We start from the raw sequence: 25,149 nt of genomic DNA, 5'->3' as shown, positions 1-25,149 counted from the left end.
TTCATAGTGATGCTTTCTAAGACCCACTTGACTTCACATTCCAGGATGTCTGGCTCTAGGTCAGTGATTACACCATCGTGATTATCTGGGTCGTGAAGCTCTTTTTTGTACAGTTCTTCTGTGTATTCTTGCCACCTCTTCTTAATATCTTCTGCTTCTGTTAGGTCCATACCATTTCTGTCCTTTATCGAGCCCATCTTTGCATGAAATGTTCCTTTGGTATCTCTGATTTTCTTGAAGAGATCCCTAGTCTTTCCCATTCTGTTGTTTTCCTCTATTTCTTTGCTTTGATTGCTGAAGAAGGCTTTCTTATCTCTCCTTGCTATTCTTTGGAATTCTGCATTCAGATGTTTATATCTTTCCTTTTCTCCTTTGCTTTTTGCTTCTCTTCTTTTCACAGCTATTTGTAAGGCCTCCCCAGACAGCCATTTTGCTTTTTTACATTTCTTTTCCACGGGGATGGTCTTGATCCCTGTCTCCTGTACAATGTCACGAACCTCATTCCATAGTTCATCAGGCACTCTATCTATCAGATCTAGGCCCTTAAATCTATTTCTCACTTCCACTGTATAATCATAAGGGGTTTGATTTAGGTCATACCTGTATGGTCTAGTGGTTTTCCCTACTTTCTTCAATTTAAGTCTGAATTTGGCAATAAGGAGTTCATATAATTTGGTGGTGCTTTAGTCCCTAAGTCATGTCCAGCTCTTGCAACCCCATGGACTGTAGTCTGCCAGGCTCCTTTGTCCATAGGATTCTCCAGGCAAGAATATTGGACTGGGTTGCCATTTCCTTCTCCAAGCGGTCTTCCCAACCCAGGAATCAAACCTGGGTCTCCTGCATTGCAGGCAGATTCTTTGCCAACTGAGCCATGAGGGAAGCCCTATGTAAAATAATTTATTAACTCGCCAATTCTTTCTTCAGCTATGTTCATTCACTGCACTGTGCAAGCTACTCACTGAGTTCTTGATATTGTGAGGTCTATTTTTGGCTTCACACCGCCAATAGTTTACTGGGCTGCATTGTTGACCTGAGGTTATACCACCTTGGACTGGCACTGGCCTGCCTTGAGGGAGTGGTGAGTTAGCAGGGATGTGCCATGACAATGTGGAGAAGAGAAAACTTTGGCTATTGACCTACCTTCTAAGGCTGTTTTTCTTACTGCTTTTATCCTCCCAAGAGCTACTTGCAGTTAGTGATAAATAATAAAGGTTTTGTGCCACTTTAGCTTCTTAAATTCTCATGTGGCATCTCCAAGGTTGAGTTGCACTGGGGTGGTTGCTGGAAGCCAATAATCTGAGCTAAGTCACTGTGTTGTCTGGACCATTAAACCCACATCACCATTTTTTTTTTTTTTTTTCATTCTAGGATGTTCATTAAGTAATCTCATTAAGTATTTTTTTTCTTTCTATATTTTAAATGAGAATGATATATGATTTGTTAATTGAGAGTGAATATTTGTTCTCAATTTTATAGGAGTCTTGGGAAAAATAAAATCATAAAATTGAGAATTATAAAATTCCTCTACTATACTGAGAAATGATTCTAATTATGAAAATTCGCATGAATGCTGTTCTGATGGTAAAACATTGAAAAAACTGGTTCTATTCTGGTTCTTTGTCTTATTTTCATGTCAGGAGAAGTGATCTTGACTTAGGCAATGTTCCATGGGAGGCATATTATTTATTGTGTTTGGCTTCAGAGATAGATGGACCTGGGTTTAATTCATGAACCTGCCATTTATTCCTGCATCTTAGCCATCTTTGGATTTCCAGGGCCTAGCACAATCTTTAGCCCATGGCAAATCTTCAGTAAATGAGTAATAAAAATATTTAATGTTTCTAAGTCTCAGTTTTCTTCACTTGAAAAATAGAGATAATAACTTTCTAATATAATACTTGGCAAAGAATATGTTTGATAAATATTTATTTTCTTTCCAACTTTCCCCTCCTTGCGGTCTTAGCCATTCACTATATTACCCAAGTAGCTTATCTCAATGCCTAGGGAAACATGTGCTAACTTGTTGTTATTACCTCAATTCTTAGAACAGAGCAGGGAGTATGATTCTCTCCAGTTTTTATTCATACAATAATTTCCTAAAGAGTGATTTATGAATGAACCCAAATTACAAAATACATCCTAAAGTCTCAATCAGGTTAGAAGATACATTAAAGCTAATGAAATACCTAATTTGGAAACAGATCTTGAATTCACAAAGTGAAGGAATTGGCATGGTCTGATACAGAATTCAAAATTAATTTCATTCATAAATTCCCAATGCTGTCTCTTGAAGGGACACTGATGAAAATTGTCAGATGAAAATCTCACCTGGTCTTGTTTTTTTGTTAAGGGATATATTTTGCTTACTTTTTATATCAGAATTGACTTGGACACAGACTACTGTCCAAGGTACAAAATGCAAAAAGGCAAATGCTAGAAAAGGTTTAATTCTGGACCTCTTCTTCAATAGATCTGGTAACTAATTAAAAGATTCTGTTGTAACTTTTTTTTCCTCTCCTAGATATTTTTAAAACAACACAAGGGGAGAATGAGATCAAAGCCAGAACTATTTAAAACAAGTCCTCTGCCTCCCTGGATCAGGCTTGGTCTTGACATCATTACTTCCAGTTGACTTTAGTATTTGAGACCTTAAAATATGTGGTTACAAGCAAAAGGAATGGATTCTGGCTAACTTACACAAGATGGGAATAGACAAGGAGGCAGAGGGGAGTACCATTGAGGGCAGATCACAGAACGGAAGGCAAACTCAGGAACTGGACTGATTAAGTGTTAAAAACAAAAAAACAGAAAAGGAACCAAATTGCTTTAGAATTCTGTTTTAATATTTACTAGTCCATCTCACCAGGCTCTACTGCCAGGATGGCTCCAATTGACATGGCTTTTTTTTTTTTTCCCTGTCACTCTTCTAGAGGAGGATAGAAAGGCTTCATTTATAGTCCCATCCATGATATATACTTTGGGAGGGGGAAATACTTTCCTTTAAAGGAATTGGGATTCCCTTATCAGAAGACAAGGGGATAGATTGTGAATAATCAAATAAAGAGCAATCGTCCACTACATATCATTGTGTGTGCTTAGTCGCTCAATTGTGTCCAGTTCTCTGTGGCCCCATGGACTGTAACCTGCCAGGTTCCTCTGTCCATGGGATTTTCCAGGCAAGAATAATGGAGTGAGTTGCTATTTCCTCCTCCAGGGAATATTCCTGATGCAGGGATTCATCGAACCCATGTGTCCTACATTGACAGGCAGGTTATTTACCTGAGCCATCTGGGAAACCCATATATATCATTCCAAATACAATTTAAAAGAAGAATCTTTTAAATAAAAAAGCTTCCTAATGGAGATTAATTAATTTAAAATTCAAATGTCAACAAGTCATGACAAATTTAGTGTTCTCTTATTGGAATTATTGGGAATGATTTGAAGACATGCCATCGTCTTTATAGATTGGATTAAAGATGGGAATAATTTCCTTGAAGAATAATTTTGGATGGAGAGAAATGATAGCAGTTGTAGTGGTAAACAAGTTGACCTTCTGGGCTTGCCTACTAACCCATTTTATAATCAACAGTGAGTAATTCAATTTACCCAGCCTTGCAAATCATTAAAAAATAAATAAATAAATAGGCCTGCAAAAATTCTGCCTGGCCTGCAAAATGTGCTTGGCTGTCATCCATATTGCCAATACTTCTGGTCTCTATGGCTTCTCTCATGGACAAAAATAAACATATATGCTTTGATACATTCAAGCATACTCAAGCACCTTCCTTGTATTACTTTCTGGGAAGCAATCCCTTACCAACACTCCTCCAAAATGAACAGAAATGGGGGGAGGGATGTAGAGGGAGAAAGGTGATTGTTTTCTCATACGGCTTCACATAATTTCTTCTCCACCCAGAGCATGTGGCAGGAGGTGATTTTTGCAAATAAATTAACCTCTGTGCTCTTCAGGGTCAATAATACTTTTCCATTTTACTAGGGAATTTGAATTATTGACTGTCTTGTGTCTTCATTCCCTAGAAGGTGAATTGAAGGAAATAAAGTTTTTGAAGTAGTTATTTTTTAAATTGTTTATACCTTTCTAACAATTAGTATTTTGCTAGTGTTATTTTATTCATCCTTGACTGTTTTGCAAAGTGAAAGTGAAAGTCGCTCAGTCGTGTCCAACACTTTGTGAGTCCAAGAATACCGGAGTGGGCAGCCTATCCTTTCTCCAGCGGATCTTCCTGACCTGGGAATTGAACCCCAGTCTCCGCATTGCAGGCGGATTCTTTACCAACTGAGCTATCAGGGAAGACCCTTTGCAAAATGAGATAGTAACTAAAATCGCTAATCCTACTTTCTAAGGAGGCACAGGGAAAATAAATGTGGGACTTTGAGAAACAAACTGGTTTCAGAACATTCATGAAAACTTCTAGCCCAAACCAGTCCAGCATAGGACATATTACGTTCTACATCCATATTCAGTTCAGTCAGTATATTCATATTAAGTTTTACATTCCCCTGGCAGCTAATTTCTAGGACTTCAGGGATGAAGCTCGATCTCTGGGTTGGGAAGGTCCCCTGGAGGAGGGCATGGCAACCCACTCCAGTATTTTCACCTGGAGAATCCCATGGACAGAGGAGCCTGGTGGGCTACAGTCCATAGGGTCGCAAAGAGCTGGACATTACTGAAGCGACTTAGCACTCACACAATCTTCCAAACTGATCACATGCTGATTTTCTAAGACCATTTTGATTAGTTATGCCTTTAAAATCCAATTTAAATATTTGGAGCAGGCTGGAAAGGATAAAATATTAGACATCTCAGTTCCTATCTAAGAATCTAGATACCTATTTAACTAAAAAAATAAAAATAAAAAAAGAACCCATATTTTAGAAGGCCATGTTTGAACTCTTTATTTAAAAAAAGAGAGAGAGCAACAATAAAACATCTTTACAAGTTGTTGAAAAAAAGCCTGGTGATGCAGAATTAAAAGTGGAAGGCTTGGGATTCCAGATAAAATTTCCAGCTTTCCCTCTTGCCAACTGTGGGCAAATTTTCTATTTCCTCTTAAAGCTTCAGTATCCTCATTTACAAAATGAGGAAAATAAATAGTGCAGCTTTTGTGATGAAAAAGAAGGCGAATGTATTCAAAAAACTTGTGAATTCTCTGCATACACTATAAATTCAATAAATGATACCTATCAGAAAAGAGAATCCAAACCTAGTGTGCGAGCTAAAGTGACTTGGGATTTAGTATCTATTTGGTCTTGTTGATCTTGGTGAAGTAGATCACCAAGTTACTTTTCTTTTGGTGGAGAGTGAACGGGTTCAGAATAAATCACACATCCTAAGACAACTCTCCAGAAGAGAGAGGGTTTTGCCCTCCTTTGCAAGGTCAGTTTCTTTTCATTTTTTCCTCAAATCCTTTCCCACACCAAACCCACATCTCCTTTATATGTTTGTTTATTCCAGAGCTTTTCTCTGTAGTCTGTGTTGCATGCCCTCTTCCCCTCCGTGTAAGAAAGATGGCTTACTTGATGGCATTTCTCATTCACTAAAGAAAGTGCTAAGTCAAACAGCAATAGAATCTGAAGAGGTGACTCTCCCCTTATCAGAAGAGCCAATGGCTAATAGACATCATGTGAACTTTAAGTACAGATTATTATTATTATTGAGCTTATAGCACCTTGGCTGTTTGCCCAGCATGTCCTTACTAACACAGGATCACAAGGAAAAAAAAAAGAATTCTCTGCCACAACTCAGAGGGATGTGGGATCTGCATGATTAAAATGGCCTTAGCATTTGGAACTCTGAAATTAATGACACTCCAAATTAAATTTAAAATGGGTTAGGTTGCTTTCCGTGAAGAATTGCTATTACCCTCTACCTTTCTTCTTGCTTCTCTACAGTCTTCATTGATTTCATTGTTGTTCAGATCTGATAACATCTGTCCTATTGTTTAGAGGAACTGAAGATACAAAGTCTTAATCAAATTAATGAATTAATGGAGGGAGATTGGAGAAACAAAGGAAATGAGGTGATTTAAATATGTATAGAGACACACATCCCTAACATCGGTTGCTGCCATAGTGGTAGACACTTTTTTGATAAAACCAGAGCAGAATTCTTTGTTTGATAGTCACTTTTTGGGTAAATGTGTTTAGTCAGGACATGGGACCACTGGCCCTTGGACAACTCTGGCTCATTTGCCCCACAGGGACCACAGAGCCCACACAGACCATTTTGCTAATTTAGTTCCCAGCAAATCTGTTCTGAATCACCCATAATTGACTAAATTTGTATTTGGATGCCCTTGCTGATGAGAATAAAGCACCATGCGATAATGCTTTCCCTTTCACCATGGTTTTATTACCTTATTGGACCACCAGGGACCTGGTACATCCCAGAGGGAATACTTTTCAATTTAATTAACCTGCAGACATTTAGTTTAAAGAGTAATAAATAATAGGCAAATACTCCCTTTCCCCCTATTTGTCTCTTATGGAGAATTACAACTACTAATAATACAATAATTGAAATCCAAAATAAAACTACAAGCCAGGGAGGTGATCAGACCCTGTGGTGGGTGGAATGTTCAGCTGCAGAGAGAGAGGGGGAATGTATGGACACTAGATATAGTGAAATAGGGGTCTCCTTTGCTTTTAGCTGCTAACTTGATTGCAGGGAAGGATTATTTACCTTCATGGGTAAGATTTCAGGAGTCTCACCTAGGGGCCCCTGTTTGCACAGCCTCCTTCCTCCCCAGCACACTGAGCCTTTAACCAGAAACAAAGCCGTTCTTCCTATTGTTACATAAAAGGCTTGGAATGTAAAGTCTCCCTCTGAAGGGAGGGGATGATGTAAGCTCATTAACAATCAGAAGCAAGTGACTGATGTCACATCCTCTCCTGCGAGCTGATTTTGATGTTGAAAAGAGGAGAGGAGGCCTGGGCTTTGGAGAGGGAGGGGGAGGGAAATGGAATCTGAGGTTGGTCAAACTTCATGCTTTCACCTAGGGCTGTTTAGTGAAACATCATCCCTCCATCATCTGGAAGGAACGCTACTGGTATGTGGATCTGGATTGAGTCTTTACTGGGTGCCAGGTTTTGTGAGAGCTATTTTCCCATACACCCTCCTAATTACCAGAACACCACTGCAAAAGAGGATTTCTAGTCCCCTTTTGCTGGATTCGTGTAGTTAAATTAATATATCTACAATTAATGTTCTTAATGGCAGAACAAGGATTAGAATCAAGGTCAGCTTGCGTCCAAACATACACTTTTTACTCCCCCCATGATGAACTCATAATAGAGCTTAATTGGGCTTCCCTGGTGGCTCAGACAGGTAAAATATGTGCCTGCAGTGAGGGAGACCCAAGTTTAATCCCTGAATAGGGAAGATACCCTGGAGAAGGAAATGGCTATCAACGCAGCATTCTTGCCTAGAGAATTCAATGGATAGAGAAGCCTAGCAGGCTACAGTCCATGGGGTCACAAAGAGTTGGACATGACTGAGCGGCTAATACTAAAATTTGTTTTGTTTTCAAAGTACAAATCAAGTCAAATTTTTGCCATTAACTTTGGAATATTTTGGTGACAAGAGTCAGTAGGACTAAGTTCATTTTATAGATGAGACTGAAAAAAGATATGCAGGAACCAAGCCAAATTTCTACTGCAAAAAAATGAAGCAATTACAATTCTTTGTGTTCTGATGTTATACTCAATTCCCTATTTGATCTCCCCTAGTAGGTAACTCAATTCCTTAGGTACCTCAACTCGGTCTGTGCAAAACTGAACGAAAGATCTTGTGTCAGCCCATTATCCATAGCCATTTCCTGCCCTAACCTATTCCCTCTTATATTTCCTCTCTTGATTATGGGACATTAGCATTAATCTTTAGTCACTGAAGACAAGAATCTTTATTTCTCCCTCTGCTGTACTTCTCTATTCTACTCCCCACATCTAACCAGTCTTATTGAGCATACTCCCCAAATTCCTCTCAAATCACCTTCCTTTGTCCTTTTCTTTATCTCCAATGTCAATGCCCAGGTTCATGTCCCAGTCACTTCTCTGTCTTAATACTCAAATCTCCCGACTGAATTGGCCATGCTGCATTCTACACTCGCATGTGTCCCTGATCATTCTCAAATTGATGACAGACTGGTAACTCTAAAACCCAAAGCCTGGCACATAGAGAATGCTGAATGAATGAATAATAAACAAACAAGGAGGCCTACTCTCAAGTACAAATACTAGAAAAGCAACAAATCAACTCGAAAAAAATACAAGCTGTTTGTTTATACACCTTTAAACTGAGGTAAGATATACATGGAGAAGGCAATGCATCCCACTCCAGTACTTTTGCCTGGAAAATCCCATGGACGGAGGAGCCTGGTGGGCTACAGTCCATGGGGTCGCTAGAGTCAGACACTACTGAGCGACTTCACTTTCACTTTTCACTTTCATGCCTTGGAGAAGGAAATGGCAACCACTCCAGTGTTCTTGCCTGGAGAATCCTAGGGACAGGGAAGCCTGGTGGGCTGCCGTCTCTGGGGTCGCACAGAGTTGGACACAACTGAAGCGACTTAGCAGTAGCAGCAGCAAGATATACATGGTGAGATATTAATCTTCTGTGTAAAGTTCAGTTTGTTTTCTCAGAATATAACCTATGTAAACAACACCTCGATCACAATACAGAATTTTCCATCACACTGTAAATTTCCCTCATGCCTTTCCCTGATGATTAAGGATGCTGAGGATTTTTTCACATGCTTCCTGGCCATCCATATATCTGCTTTTGCAAAATGTCTATTTGTGTTTTTCACCTGTTTTTAAATTTGGTTGTTTGTAATTGTGGCTTTGTAGGAGTTCTTTATAAACATAGATGAGATATTTGTCAAATAAAATAATGGTGAATATTTTCCCCCAGGCTTAGCTTTTCACTTACTTACTGCAATTTTTGAAAAGGAGAAAATCTTGAATTTTGATTAAAAAAAGATCACTTTTTGACAGTTAGTGCTTTGTGTGTCTTGTCTAAGAAATCTTTGCCAACCCCAGGATTCAATGCTTTCCTTTTTTTTTCTCTAGAAACGAAACTTTCAGCAGTTATGTTTAGGTCTGAAAGCCATTTAAAATCAATTTGTGTATGGTGAGAGGTAGGAGAAGGCAATGGCACCCCACTCCAGTACTCTTGCCTGGAAAATCCCATGGACAGAGAAGCCTGGTAGGCTGCAGTCCATGGGGTCACTAAGAGTCGGACACGACTGAGCGACTTCACTTTCACTTTTCACTTTTCACTTTCATGCATCGGAGAAGGAAATGGCAACCCACTCCAGTGTTCGTGCCTGGAGAATCCCAGGGACGGTGGAGCCTGATGGGCTGCCGTCTATGGGGTCGCACAGAGTCGGACACGACTGAAGCGACTTAGCAGCAGCAGCAGCAGCTTTTTTTCTCCTACATGGATATCCAGCACCGTTTGTTGAAAAGATTTCCTTTCCACATTGAATTGCCTTGGTGACTTTGTTGAAAACCAGCTGACTTTCTCTGTGTCTATTTCTGGATTCTGTTATGTTCTACTATCCTGACACCACTTTCACACTGTTGGTTAACATACTTTTATAGTAAACTTTAAAAACTGGTAGTGCATGTACTCCAGCTTTCTCAAAATCGCTTTGGCTATTTTAAGTCCTTTGGCTTTTCCAATATATTTCAAGAAATTATCTTATAAATTGTCACAGTGAAAATCAATTGAGATTTTGATTGAGAGTATGTAGAAAATTTCAGATCTGTTTAGGAGAGAATTAACATCTTAGCACTACAGTTTTTTCCAATCCAGGAGCAATGATGTATTTCTCTATTTATTTGGGTTTTATTTTCTCATAAGTATTAGTCTTGTACATCTTTAATCAGATTTATTCTTAACTATTTGGTGTGCTTCATGCTATTTTAAATATTATTTTTTAAAATTTCATTTTCCAATTGTTTGTTACCTATACATAGAAATAGTTTAGAATATGTACACAATCATGTAAATAGATGAATAAACTGAATTTTGCTTTTTCTTTCCAATCTTTATGCTCTTTTTTTCTATTTCCTTAAGACTTCTAGTGAAATTTGCATACAAGTGATAAAATTTGCATTCTCTCAGTGTTAGAAGAAATCCAGTGATTCAACATTGAACATGATGTTAGCTTTAGACTTTCTGTAGATGCAGATGTAGAATAGGGTAAGAGAGTTACCTATTTTTCAACTTAGTGGAAAACCATGAATGAGTGAGTGTTGAATTATGTCAGATATTTTCCTGCCTCTAATAAGCTCATTGTTCTCTTTTTTATCTGTTGATTTGGTAAACTATATTGAATGATTTTTTAAAAATATTAAACTAGTCTCTTGTTCCTGGGAAAAACCTCACTCACTCAGGATGTGTCATTTTTTTCAGATCTCACTGCGATCAGTTGGCTAATATTTTATTAAGGATTTTTGTATCCATGCTTATGAGACATATTGTTCTGTAATTGACTATTTGTAACGTCTTTGTCAGATTTTCATAGCAGGGATAGAATGGCATCGTAAGATGCTTTTTTGCTTCTATATTCTTTTCTGTTGATCTCTATCACCCTAGAAACACATCTTGATAATTTTTTGCTTTGCTTTTTTTTGGTCTAAGGCAGTCATTCCCAAACCACCTAAAATTTTTGTTAAAGCAAAAATTGATAAGCCCCTTACTCCAGAGTTTCTGATTCAGTAATTCTGAATAGAGACTAATAATTTGTATTTATAAAAAATTCCTAGGTGTTGTTGATATGGTTATTCTGCAAACCAAACTGAGAACTACTTTACTAGGGATTAAAGCTTGCAACTTTAATTTATCATAAGTTACTTAAAGTTAGTATTGTATTACTTCACATAAAATGTATGAAAGCTTCAACAGTGTTGTGTTTAATCATTATCTTTTGTGCTATTATTGTCATGTGTTTCTTCCCTGGTGGCTCAGACGGTAAAGCGTCTGCCTACAACGCGGGAGACCCAGGTTCAGTCCTTGGGTCGGGAAGATCTCCTGGAGAAGGCAATGGCACCCCATTCCAGTCCTCTTGCCTGGAAAATCCCATGGACGGGGGAGCCTGGTAGGCTACAGTCCATGGGGTCACTAGGAGTCGGAACGACTGAGCAGCTTCACTTTTACTTTCACTAACTAATAAATGCAGAGTTCCAAAGAATAGCAAGGAGAGATAAGAAAGCCTTCCTCAGTGATCAATGCAAAGAAATAGAGAAAAACAACAGAATGGGAAAGACTAGAGATCTCTTGAAGAAAATTAGAGATACCAAGGGAACATTTCATGCAAAGATGGGCTCGATAAAGGACAGAAATGGTATGGACCTAACAGAAGCAGAAGATATTAAGAAGAGGTGGCAAGAATACACAGAAGAACTGTACAAAAAAGATCTTCACATCCCAGATAATACCAATGGTGTGATCACTCACCTAACGCCAGACATCCTGGAATGTGAAGTCAGGTGGGCCTTAGAAAGCATCACTATGAACAAAGCTAGTAGAGGTGATGGAATTCCAGTTGAACTATTTCAAATCCTGAAAGATGATGCTGTGAAAGTGCTGCACTCAATATGCCAGCAAATTTGGAAAACTCAGCAGTGGCCACAGGACTGGAAAAGGTCAGTTTTCATTCCAATCCCAAAGAAAGGCAATGCCAAATAATGCTCAAACTACCGCACAATTGCATTCATCTCACTCGCTAGTAAAGTATTGCTCAAAATTCTCCAAGCCAGGCTTCAGCAATATGTGAACCATGAACTTCCAGGTATTCAAGCTAGTTTTAGAAAAGGCAGAGGAACCAGAGATCAAATTGCCAACATCCGCAGGGCCATTGAAAAAGCAAGAGAGTTCCAGAAACACATCTATTTCTGCTTTATTGACTATGCCAAAGCCTTTGACAGTGTGGATCACAAGAAACTGTTGAAAATTCTGAAAGGGATGGGAATACCAGACCACCTGACCTGCCTCTTGAGAAATCTGTATGCAGGTCAGGAAGCAACAGTTAGAACTGGACATGGAACAACAGACTGGTTCCAAATAGGAGAAGGAGTACATCAAGGCTGTATATTGTTACCCTGCTTATCTAACTTATCTGCAGAGTACATCATGAGAAATGCTGGGCTGGAGGATGCACAAGCTGGCATTAAGATTGCCAGGAGAAATATCAATAACCTCAGATATGCAGATGACACCACCCTTTTGGCAGAAAGTAAAGAGGAACTCAAAAGCCTCTTGATGAAAGTGAAAGAGGAGAGTGAAAAAGTTGGCTTAAAGCTCAACATTCAGAAAACTAAGTTCATGGCATCTGGTCCCATCACTTCATGGGAAATAGATGGGGAAACAGTGGAAACAGTGTCAGACTTTATTTTGGGGGGCTCCAAAATCACTGCAGATGGTGATTTGAGCCATGAAATTAAAAGACGCTTACTCCTTGGAAAGAAAGTTATGACCAACCTAGATAGCATATTGAAAAGCAGAGACATTACTTTGCCAACAAAGGTCTATCTAGTCAAGGCTATGGTTTTTCCAGTAGTAATGTATGGATGTGAGATTTGGACTATAAAGAAAGCTGAGCACCGAAGAATTGATGCTTTTGAACTGTGGTATTGGAGCAGACTCTTGAGAGTCCCTTGGACTGCAAGGAGATCCAACCAGTCCATTCTAAAGGAGATCAGTCCTGGGTGTTCTTTGGAAGGAATGATGCTAAAGCTGAAACTCCAGTACTTTGGCCACCTCATGCGAAGAGTTGACTCATTGGAAAAGACTCTGATGCTGGGAGGAATTGGGGGCAGGAGAAGGGGATGACAGAGAATGAGATGGCTGGATGGCATCATCGACTTGATGGACGTGAATTTGAGTGAACTCCGGGAGTTGGTGGACAGGGAGGCCACGACTGAGCGACTGAACTGAACTGAACTGAAAGAATAAACTGTTTTCCAACAAAATTAAGAGAGGGAAAATATATGTTTTAAATTTATCCTACATTTACCATTTTAGATTCTCTTCATTCCTTCTGGTAGATCCATATATTTAACTGGTATTATTTTATTTGGATCGAGAAACTCTTATTTCATATTTTGTAGTGCCTACACTCTGTAGTTCTCTCAACTTTCATTTATCTGAAGTTGTCTTTATTTCAGTTTCATTTTCAAAGGTTATTTTTACTGCATATAGACTTCCAATAGAGAAATGTTGCTATTGCTGTTTTCACCACATTAAGAAGTCAATGTCTTTTTTACCTCAGTTTTTTCTGGGGAGAAATCATATATTTTCATATCATTATTCTCTTAAATGTAAGATATCTCCTTGTTTCCACTGATTGATTTTAAGATTTTCTCTTTATCTTTGATTTTCACACTCTGCTATGATGTGCCTGTATGTATGATCTTTAGTAAATATCATTTTTCTTGGGCTTGTCAAGATTCTTGGATTTATAAATTGATATTTTTATACAAATTGAAGAAACTTTGGCCTTATTATTTCTATATTTCTTTGTATTTTCCCACCATTCTCTTTCCTTACTTTTGTATCTCCAATTATATATATATTAGCATGTCACATTGTTCTGTAAATCAATAAATCTTTGTTAATTTTTCTCCTCTGTTTTTCATATTGGATAATTTTCTTGCTCTATCTTGATATTCACTAACTCTTTCTTCTATAGTTTCTAATATTCCAACTGTTAAGCCTATCCAGTGAATGTTTCATTATATGATTGTATTTTTCAGTTCTAGAATTTTATTGAATCTTCTTGTGGTTTCCACTTCTCTGTTGAGGAATCTCATCTTTTCCTTTAACCCTGTGAACACATTTTTAATAGGTGCTTTCATGGTCTTGTCTAGGCTATCTAAGGATCTGTTTGTTTTTACTGCTTTTATTCCTTATTGTGGGCTGCATTTTTCTGCCTCTTCCCATATTTCTTAATTTTGTACTGTATGATGAATGTTGTCGATGATTTGTTGTAGGGACCTAAATTATGTCATTTTCTTTTTTCTTTTTTGAACAAGTGTTTTATTTATTTATTTACTTTACAATATTGTATTGGTTTTGCCATATATCAACATGAATCAGCCACGGGTGTACACATGAAAGAGTGTTGAGTTTTGTTTTGGGAAGCAGGTAAATAACTAGGGGGCTTACCTGGTGGCTGGACTGTAAAGAATCTGCCTGCAGGGCAGGATACCTGGGTTCTATCCCTGGGTTGGACTAGACACTCTTTTAGGTTCTTTTAGGCCTTGTTTGGGCTTCTTTTAGTGGCTTCTTTAGTGGTAAAGAACCCACCTGTCAATGGAGGAGATGCAGGATCACTTCTTGGGTTGAGAAGATCCCCTGGAGAAGGAAATGGCAACCGACTCCAGTATTCTTGCCTGGTAAACCCCATGGACAAAGGAGCTGCGTGGGCTAAACTCCCTAGGGTTGCAAAAAGACTTGGACACAACTTAGTGACAAAATAGCAGCAAGGCTTTGTTGAATTTATTTTTAAGGACAGGTCTTTTTTGGTTTCAGCCTTAAACTTGTGCTATGGCTTTGTTTTCAGATATGATTCTTGCTCCAGAAGTGTGGCCTTTCGGGGTTCTCAACTGAATGCCCCAAGGTCTTGGTGAGGTCTCCTCACTCTGTCTGCACCAGAGCTTTAATGTTTTTAGCACTATATAACTTCCTGTTTCTGCAGTCAGCTTTCAGCCCTGCAGCAGCTGCTCTCTACAAGACTTTCTTGAGTCTTGTCCTGCAAAGTCCCAGCCCAGCCTTCAGCCAAGGACATATGGTGAATCCCACACAGGCTTTTGGAACACCCACTTTTGGATCTCCCTTCTTCCTAGTACCCTAAAAAAATCCAAGGACTTCTACAGTCTGGAATTCTGATCTCTGCCTTTTCAACTTAGCAGAAGTGCCAATCCACTCCAGTTGGGCTTAATTTTGTTTTGTTAACATTAGGAAAATGTCCCTAATAGAAAACATGGAGGTTCACCTTATATGTTTCTCTTCTCTCAGGTATAACAATCCTTCACTGTCTGTTGTTAATGCTTAAAGAAAGATACTTCATATACTTCGACCATCTTTATACTTGTTTATGGTGGGAGGGCAAATCTGGTACCATTTACTCCCTTATGGCTGGGAGCAGAAGTTTGAATGCTGTTTGTAACCATAAGGAAAGATTTTATAACTAACCACGAATGTGTTTGGTGAAAACAATGCAGTAGAAATTGAAGTCTTTCTCACTGCCCTCGCCCCTCATACCCTCAAACACGTGCACCAATCATTGGAAATCTGAGCTCTGATCATCACTGGGTGTTCCAGTGTGACTAATGTCTTGACTCCAGTGGTGTTCTAAATACTTTCATGAGTTGCCATTAATTAAAAATTTAAGAAGACTGACCTAAAAATCCACAGTTTCTGCTCTATTTTAAAATGAAAAGATCTGGTGGCATTAAATGGCAACAGTAGCAGAGTAGTGGTTGCCTTCTTTAGAGAGGATGTGTGTTTTCTGATCTGCCATAGGCTTAAGATAGTCCATTTCACTCATTATGTTGTCTGCCTGATCCCTGTAGCTATTTATATATGTGAGCCTGACATGTGGGAAGATAATCTTACACATAAGTAGCATGCCCACAATATCCAACCCCATTACTACCACATTCTCCATGATAGCTTTATTCCATGAATATACCCAGTTTTCCCAAGCTCCTGCTGGCCATGTATATATTTCTCTAGAGAAAAGAAATAAAGACACAGGGAGCAGATATGGAATAAAGTGAAGTTTGGCCAGTGTACCTTGGTCTTCATGTAGGTAGAAGTTCATCAGTGAGTGGTCAGGGGCCAGCCATGCTGTCTGCTGCCATTCTGATTCCAAGATTAAGATGTGTTTATGCCTTTCAGCCAGCAAACCTCTCTATTGCTTAAAAGCTTCTCAGATATTACTTTCCTGGAAATTCAATTTGGCCCTGCTCTGAATTTTATACCCATAGTTTTGCTTGAAACTCAAAGAAATGAAAAACCATAATTGTTTTGCTTATGCAATAGGGAAATAGTCATTGTGTTTTGTAATCAAAACATTGCTTTTTTTTCGGTTCTGTGTGTAGTAGGGGGGCATGTGTTTTGAGGGATACTAATATTAACCAACATGTTTTGGATACTTACGATGTACTAGGAATTCTGCTAAGCATTTTCTATGAAAAGTGAAATTTTATCTTCAACAACAATCCAGAGAGGTAGGAAAGAATGTTCTCTTCTTTTTACAGATTAAAAAAAGTGAGGCAAAGAGGTTAAACACTTTGACGGAGGTCAAATAAGTGGTGACATTGGAATTTGAAATCTCTGAATTGAAAATGAAATATGTGAACCGAGTGCTAACCAGGTTGTGCCCTTTGACTTTCTAAGTGTGACGGTTGCCATCAAGGGTGTCGAGGATTCCCCACCCAGACCTTGTGGTTCCCCAATACAGTGTTCTCGGCACAGTACACCCAGTGCGTCTGCTGGGCAGGATTAAGGGTCTGCTCAGAAGGTGACTCCACTCTATCTTCTGGCCACAGAAACAGAGGGAGAGCAAAGCATCCACTAAGAAGGGGCCGGCAGTGGAAGAGCAGTGATCATTCAATCAACAGGCAAAATATCACATTATTAAAAGTAGAGCTAACTTTTCCTCTTCTGCTCTTGCTAAGTCGCTTCAGTGGCGTCCAACTCTGTGTGACCCCATAGATGGCAGCCCACCAGGCTTCCCCGTCCCTGGGATTCTCCAGGCAAGAACACTGGAGTGGGTTGCCATTTCCTTCTCCAGTGCATGAAAGTGAAAAGTGAAAGTGAAGTCGCTCACTCATGTCTGACTCTTAGCGACCTCATGGTCTGCAGCCCACCAGGCTCCTCTGTCCATGGGATTTTCCAGGCAAGAGTACTGGAGTGGGTTGCCATTGCCTTCTCCATTTCCTCTTCTATTACCACCCAAACTTTCATAGACATCTCTAAGCTGTCTTCCAAGAGATCTGAAGTAATAGGAAACTGAATATATTGTTTTATTTTATTGGTTCCTTCTCTGACGATTAGTGCCAGGAAGCAGAGAACTTACAATAGTGAGGGTGCTGACATGGAACATGTCTTTTGTTTCAGTACTTTGACACAATGCTTGCTGCTTGATCTCTTCTATGTGTAGTATGGTGTCCCCTTGTCATCAATGGAGAAAATGGGCTAGCAGAAGTCAACAGATATTCTGAAGTTTGTATATCTACTAAGTTCAAAGTCTGGACCTAGAACCTCTGCATTTCCAGTTGTTTCTTTGTTTCTTCTCATAGATGAGCAACCATCAGATAAAACATGCTGCTGCTGCTAAGTCGCTTCAGTCATGTCCGACTCTGTGCGACCCCATAGACGGCAGCCCACCGGGCTCCCCCGTCCCTGGGATTCTCCAGGCAAGAACACTGGAGTGGGTTGCCATTTCCTTCTCCAATGCATGAAAGTGAAAAGTGAAAGTGAAGTCGCTCAGTCGTGTCCGACTCTTAGCAACCCCATGAACTGCAGCCTACCAGGCTCCTCTGTCCATGGGATTTTCCAGGCAAGAGTACTGGAGTGGGGTGCTATTGCCTTCTCTGCAGATAAAACATATTGAACTGTAAAGGAGACATAAGTCTGAGGAGGCAAACTTGGAATAGTGGACAGAGATGGGATATATTCTACCCATGGACATATGTCAGCTCACTCGCCGTATGACTATGGCCAGCCACTCAACTTCTCTAAGCTTTCATTTTCTCATCTGCAAATTAATAACAATCATAGCTGCCTTATGGGGATTAACATAAACATTGCATGGTTGTCCTTACATTACATAAAGTAGTTGTCATGTAGTAAATTTTTCAAGAAATGTTAGAGAGTGTTCTCTCCAATAGCCTTGGTCAACACTCAAATTATTCAAGAGTAACCAGAACAAAAGATCTATACCTGGTTAAGGAAAATCAAGATACAAACAGAAATACCAAACCTTGACTGCAATATGGCCTCTGATCAGGCTCCTCCATGGCACAGATACTTGTTTCCCTCTTTTGATGACCTTTCAGATATTCCTGTTGGCAAGCATTAAGGCAGAATAAAGGTTTTTAATCTCTTGTAAGCCTCCTTATTTAAATTCGTCACAAAAAGCTTTGTATCTCCTATCTTTGATATGCTGATTTAGTGTGTGTATGGGTTTTAAAGAAAGAATGGTTGAAAAGAATAAAGACTGTAGATAGGCATTCTTCTGAGGCTGTAGCCTGTGCATACTATGTCAGTCATGCTCTCAGTTTTGGAAATGGGAAACAGAATTCCGAGAGGTTGGGTTCTAAATGCCAATGATAAATCGTAAACTCTAGTTGAGGATAAGGCTATTCTAAATGTGGGAATGGGGATGGGCCATGAAAAGGGGCTGTGAGTGTAGAAACAAGACAGTTGGGGAAAGGGCCCCAGAGTGCTTACCTGAGCAAGGGCAATAAGAAGCCAACCTCCATGATGGATCTGTCTCCCCAGTGACTGACACTCCAACCTCCCATTTCTGACAAAAATAAGGATTATTGTAGAAGTGGCAGAGGAGGTAAGGGTCCTGATACCAGCCCTGCCACCTCCCCTGTGTGACCAGGGCGGACAAGTGACTGTGCTTGTTTCTGCTTCCTTTGCTGGATTATATTTTTAATAAAGTGAGTATTATTTTTCCCTTAAAAAAAATCTGCCTATTTTTATGGGCTTGTACCCACAGAAATGATCATAAATAAAAATATTTAGCAAACTGCCAAAATCAATGTAACAAATGGTAGCCAGATTTTGTAGTAGATTTTGGTGTGTTTGCCTAGTCTCTATTTCGCCATTTTTCTAAGAACTATTCACTTACCCAAGTGGATAGGCTTTTGTAGCTCTATGTATACTGACTGACACTTTTTCACTGGTCGTAAGTGGGTTGGATTAGAGATGGAGAGTGGACCCAAACTGGACTAATGAGATTCTCTTTTAGGATTTTGGTATCCAATTAGTTGGAAACCTTAATGGGTGGGAGGTGATGTGGTTCTAGGGCCGGGCCTGTGATATTCCACCATGTGCAAAAGGAACTGATGTAAAGACAGAGAGAAAAAAAAAAGGCACCTGGGGAGAAATAGAGCTTCCCAGGTGCCTCAGGGGTAAAGAATCCACTTGTCAATGTAGGAGATTCGAGTTAATTTCCCTGAGTCAGGAAGACCTCCTGGAGGAGGAAATGTCAAACCACTCCAATATTCTTGCCTGGAAAATTCCATGGACAGAGGAGGTTAGTGGGCTACACTCCGCAAGGAGTCAGACACTACTGAGTGACTGAGCATCCATACAGAAGCAAATAACCTCATAGTCACAGAAAACCTGGCAATAGCCCCCTTGGTTCTGATGGATTGTCCAGTCCCTATTTCATTTTTTCCTGGAGCCTAAGGGTTGTTGAGTTCTATGAGATACACAGGGATTCTTTCAACAAGTTTTAATTTTCTCATATCTGAGTCTGTCACTTGTTCCAAAAATCTAACTGAGGTATTGTGTATCATAGTACTGTGTATGATGATTAAGTGGTCAAGATTATTATCCAGCTACTCTGTACCAATGGTGTCCTGTAGGGAAGGATGAGTTTCTCATGCTCCCTCCAAGAAAGCAGGGCTTCTGCCAGAAAAAAGCTACAACAATCGCTTTGTTCAAGTTCACTTGCCGTGCAGTTCTATTTTCTCTTCCATGTATGTGCATTCTCTCCAACTAAACTGGAAGCATCTTTAGGGAGATGATTGTACTTACTCATCTTTCTTTTCATCCCCTGTAGCACCTGGCCCGTGATACTATTGAAATTGCTGATGGTGTTCATGCAAAAAGAAAAAAAAAATTAACTTTCTACTTCAACAATTTTCCATTTGGGCAAAACTTCTCTTACCTCGACTTAGGAAATAATCACATTTCTTTCTCTTTTTTTGTTGTAACTGATCTCTCTTCTTAGCTTTGTGTCAATGAGGAGATAGGTTTATTTAGCCAGTAATTTCCACTGCAGAAAATCTTGGTCCCAGATTGCCCTGCAAAAGCAATATGTTCTGTTTTATTTTTATATTACATTATATTTATTTTAATTGCATTCTCCATCTGGTCAAAGATAGCATTAGGCATCATAGACGGAGAAAAGAAACAAAGAGATATCTAACCATGATAATAACTGGAATTATTATTTTTTAAAACTATCCTGGGGTACTATAACCTCTAGGAATGAGGCGAAAACAATAGCCCTTTTGTTAGAGAGCTCTAGAATGATTCTGTAGAGGGAGAGAGAGGCGGAATGAACCAAATGGACTCCTAGTGTCCCCTGAGTGGCCCTGAGTGGACTCTTGCAATGGTCCCACACCTGGAACCAGTTCCAGGACAGTGTGGACCACGGTATGAAATGATACGTACAAGCTCTAAGCTATCTCGAGCACTTTTACTATTTCCCAAGTAGTTTCAGCAGGACACTAATGCACAGTTTCAATCACATATTTTATTAATAAACTTTAGAAGAGACCCCCAAAGGGGAGGTCATTTCCTTCTCATTTCAGAAGATGTTTCTGCAAAACTCTGCTAGCAACTGGAGGTCTTCCAAATGAAGCTAATATTATGTCAATGGTTTAGCATACTAGAAATAAATCCTAAATTGGATGCCTGCAGTGGATGGCTAGGCACTTGGCTTCTGGGTCACGATGCCAGTTGAGGGGTTATCAGGGATGCTGAATCATTTATTCCTGCATTTAAATCTGAAAATGATGGGACTGGAGGGGAAGGTTTACACATGAAAGTTTGCCAAGAAACTGTGAGTGGTAACATTCCTTGATGAGAGTCCACTCCCCCAGCCACTCCCTACAAGCTACCACTTAGGATATTTATCTTAAAAAAAAAAAAAAAAAACTCATCCAAAACTGGCATAGGCAAATGATGGCATTTGTTGGCTCAGAGATTGATGATTCAGGGGCATATATCTTCTGGTGAAGTCTGACTCAGAGACTCACCATATACTACAAGGGTCCATTGATTTGAAAACCTTTTGTCAATCTTTAGTGTCAGACTTTTCTTCAGGTTGGCCCCAGGCTCAGGTTCCAGAAATGGTTTCACGGTTTGAAACATCCTTTTCCCATGGCAGTCAGAAGAGAAAGTGCCTTTCCCAGCCTTTAATCATAGTAGGGAAGCATTTCCCCCAAAATCTCAAAGAAAAGACTCTGCACTTGTTGGTCCAGTTGGGTCATGAGCTCATCTCTAAGGCAATCCTTGTGCCTGAGACAGGGGTAGATGGATTTTACAGATCAGCTTAAGCTTATCAGAGCTCATACCAGAAACGGTATGGACCTAACAGAAGAAGATATTCAGAAGGGGTGGCAAGAATACACTGAAGAACTATACAAAACAAGATTTTAATGACCCAGGTAACCACGATGGTGTGATCACTCTCTAGAGCCAGACATCCTGGAGTGTGAAGTCAAGTGGGCCTTAGGTAGCATTACTATGAACACAGCTCGTGGAGGTGATGGAATTCCAGATGAGCTATTTCAAATCCTAAAAGATGATGCTGTTTAAGTGCTGCACTCAATATGCCAGCAAATTTGGAAAACTCAGCAGTGGCCACAGGATTGGAAAAGGTCAGTTTTCATTCCAATCCCAAAGAAGGGCAATGCCAAAGAATGTTCAAGCTACAACACAATTGCACTCATTTCACATGCTAGCAAAGTAATGCTCACAATCCTTCAAGCTAGGCTTCAGCAGAATGTGAACTGAGAACTTCCAGATATATAAGCTGGATTTAGAAAAGGCAGAGGAACCAGAGATCAAATTGACAACATCTGTTGGATCATAAAAAAACTAGACTTGCAGAAAAACATTTACTTCTGCTTCATTGACTATGGAAAGCCTTTGACTGTGTAGATCACAACACACTGTGGAAAATTCTTAAAGAGATGGAAATACCAGACCAGCTTACCTGCATCCTGAGAAACTTGTGTGCAGGTCAAGAACTGGACATGAAACCACAGACTGGTTCCGAATTGGGAAAGGAGTACATCAAGGCTGTATATTGTCACCCTGCTTATTTAACTTATATGCAGAGTACATCATGAGAAACGCTGGGCTGGAGGAAGCACAAGCTGGAATCAAGATTGCTGGGAGAAATATCAATAACCTCAGATATGCAGATGACACCACCCTTATGGCAGAAAGTGAAGAGGAACTCAAGAGCCTCTTGATGAAAGTGAAAGAGGAGAGTGAAAAAGTTGGCTTAAAGCTCAACATTCAGAAAACGAAGATCATGGCATCCGGTCCCATGACTTCATGGCAATTAGATGGGGAAACAGTGAAAACAGTGGCTGATTTTGTTTTTGAGGGTTCCAAAATCAGTGCAGATGGTGATTGCAGCCATGAAATTAAGACGCTTACTCCTTGGAAGGAACGTTATAACCAACTTAGACAGCATATTAAAAAGCAGAGACATTACTTTGTCAACAAAGGTCTGTCTAGTCAAGGCTATGGTTTTTCCAATGGTCATGTATGGATGCGGAGAAGGCAGTGGCATCCCACTCCAGTACTCTTGCATGGAAAATCCCATGGACGGAGGAGTCTGGTAAGCTGCAGTCCATGGGGTCGCTAAGAGTCGGACACGACTGAGCGACTTCACTTTCACTTTTCACTTTCATGCATTGGAGAAGGAATTGGCAACCCACTCCAGTGTTCTTGCCTGGAGAATCCCAGGGACAGTGGAGCCTGATGGGCTACTGTCTATGGGGTCGCACAGAGTCAGACACGACTGAAGCAACTTAGCAGCAGCAGCAGCAGCAACAGCATGTATCGATGTGAGAGTTGGACTATAAAGAAAGCTGAGCAGCGAAGAATTGAAGCTTTTGAACTGTGGTGTTGGAGAAGACTCTTGAGAGTCCCTTGGATTGCATGGAGATCCAACCAGTCCTTAAGGAGATCAGGCCTGGGTGTTCATTGGAAGGACTGATGTTGAAGCTGAAACTCCAATACTTTGGCCACCTGATGTGAAGAGCTGACTCATTTGAAAAGACCCTGATGCTGGGAAAGATTGAGGGCAGGAGGAGAAGGGGAAGACAGAGGATGAGATGGTTGGATGGTATCACTGACTCAATGGACATAGGTTTGGGTGGACTCTGGGAGTTGGTGATGGACAGGGAGGCCTGGTATGCTGCGGTTCATGGGGTCGCAAAGAGTTGGACACGACTGAGTGACTGAACTGAACTGAACTGATGCAAGGAGCCAATTCGTTGGAAAAGATCCTGATGCTGGGAAAGATTGAAGGCAGGAGGAGAAGGGGACGACAGAGGACGAGATGGTTGGATGGTACCAAGCTCAATGGACATGAGTCTGAGCAAAGTCCAGGAGATGGTGAAGGAGAGGGAAGCCTGGTGTGCTGCAGTCCATAGGGTCACAAAAAGTCAGACATAACTAAGTGACTGGACAACAACAGCAATCAGAACTTCTACTAGAAGTGGGACTTTTCCCCAGTGGAAATCTGGAATGCTATCATCATGAAAGTGGAGGAAAAGGGATACAGGAGTAAAATTCCAGGTACCACCTACAATGTTCAGGATCATGACCAGTACCACTGACTACCCTCTGTGCTAAATGGTCCCCTTTCACCTGATAGTTACTACTTTTGATGCCAATTTTGGTGTATTTTACAGAAAAAATGAAAGAATTTTTCTTTTATTCTGTGAGATCTGACAGGAACTATCCTTGAAAGAACTTTCTAAAATAAGAAAGATGGACTTAATAATTAGAATAATTAGAAGGCTGTCATAGACACAGTTGGTGCCCCACTCATATCCCTGTTCAGGGGGCCTTCTGGGGCCCTTCCCCAGTTGCTTTGAGAGGTGGCTGCTAAGAGCTAGTTCTCATCCTGCTCTTTGGGGAACTGCTGTTGGCCCATGGGAGCTGCTTTGTTCAACAAGTTGACCTCGGCTCCCTCCCAGACACCCAGCCAGTTGGTACTGCTGCTAAGTCACTTCAGTCGTTTCCGACTCTGTGAGACCCCATAGACGGCAGCCCACCAGGCTCCGCTGTCCCTGGGATTCTCCAGGCAAGAACACTGGAGTGGATTGCCATTGCCTTCTCCAATGCATGAAAGTGAAAAGTGAAAGTGAAGTTGCTCAGTCGTGTCTGACTCTTAGCAGACTGCATGGACTGCAGACTACCAGGCTCCTCTGTCCATGGGATTTTCCAGGCAAGAGTACGGAGTGGGGTGATACTAATGGGATACAAAATTTTTGCCCCCATTACCCAGGCTGAGACAAATCTGGTGAGCAGTTTGTCTTCTGAGCCCCTTGTACCTCAGGCCAAGTCTAGGTTTTAGCTGACACCCATCCCACACCAATCCCCTCACTCCCTGACATCTTCTTCCTGAAGAGCAGCCTCTCAGATCACACTACCCAGATCTCTGTCTCAGGCTCTGGTTCTACAGAACCTGACTTGGTGTAGGGGAGGAAAAAGCAAAACACAGACAAACACACAAATGTAAGTCAGAAGGTGTGGTTTCAGGTGAGTTTGACGATCTAATAGGTTACAAAAATTGGAAGGCGCCTGAAATAATGTAAGACTTTGCTATTTCCAGGTAACCACCCCCTCCCACCCTACCCCCACCCAAGTGAGTCAAATGTAAAAGAAAGGATGCCTTATAGAAATGGAGGTGGCACAGATGAGCTCAGGGCTGCAGGCAAGCTTTGGTAGAAGTCCATTCACATCATTGGCCTCAAATGCTCCGCTCCTCCTCTCTCTCCTCTCTGCATCTACTTCATTGCTCCCTTCTCTACTCCCCAGGCCACGTTGGGGGGAATCATCACAGTTAGGCCAGAGCTCTAAATAGTTTTCTCTTGCACCTAGGATTGGACAGGACTCCACCATTCCATTGTTTTGCTCCAGAAGAAACTGTAATTAGCGCACTTGTATCACAGAATCCCTGGACCAATCAAGGATGAGGCCAGTGGAGGCGTGATCTGCCCCATGCTGCCATGATCACACAGCAGCAGGCAGAAAACACGGCAAATTGTGCCCTGGCTATTGGAACTTCTGCCTAGAAGTGACATGGGTACTTTCCACTCACATTTCTCTGG

General features: G+C 40.5%; 1 long non-coding RNA gene across 1 annotated transcript in view; it reads right to left on the bottom strand.

Moving 5' to 3' along the window:
• Positions 1-18,569, bottom strand: part of LOC132343220 (uncharacterized) — a 36,397-nt gene extending 17,828 nt beyond the window's left edge. The window contains exons 1-2 of the long non-coding RNA XR_009491939.1: positions 18,494-18,569; positions 18,024-18,105 (exon numbers count right to left, since the gene is read on the bottom strand). This is a non-coding gene — a long non-coding RNA (uncharacterized lncRNA). The remainder of the gene's footprint in view (positions 1-18,023; positions 18,106-18,493) is intronic.
• Positions 18,570-25,149: the final 6,580 nt, after the last annotated feature.

The sequence above is a fragment of the Bos taurus genome, chromosome 2, assembly GCF_002263795.3.
Source record: "Bos taurus isolate L1 Dominette 01449 registration number 42190680 breed Hereford chromosome 2, ARS-UCD2.0, whole genome shotgun sequence".
NCBI classification, from domain to species: Eukaryota; Metazoa; Chordata; class Mammalia; order Artiodactyla; family Bovidae; genus Bos; species Bos taurus.
Note: the sequence above shows the minus strand (reverse complement) of the source record. Positions and strands in the feature narration are given on the sequence as shown.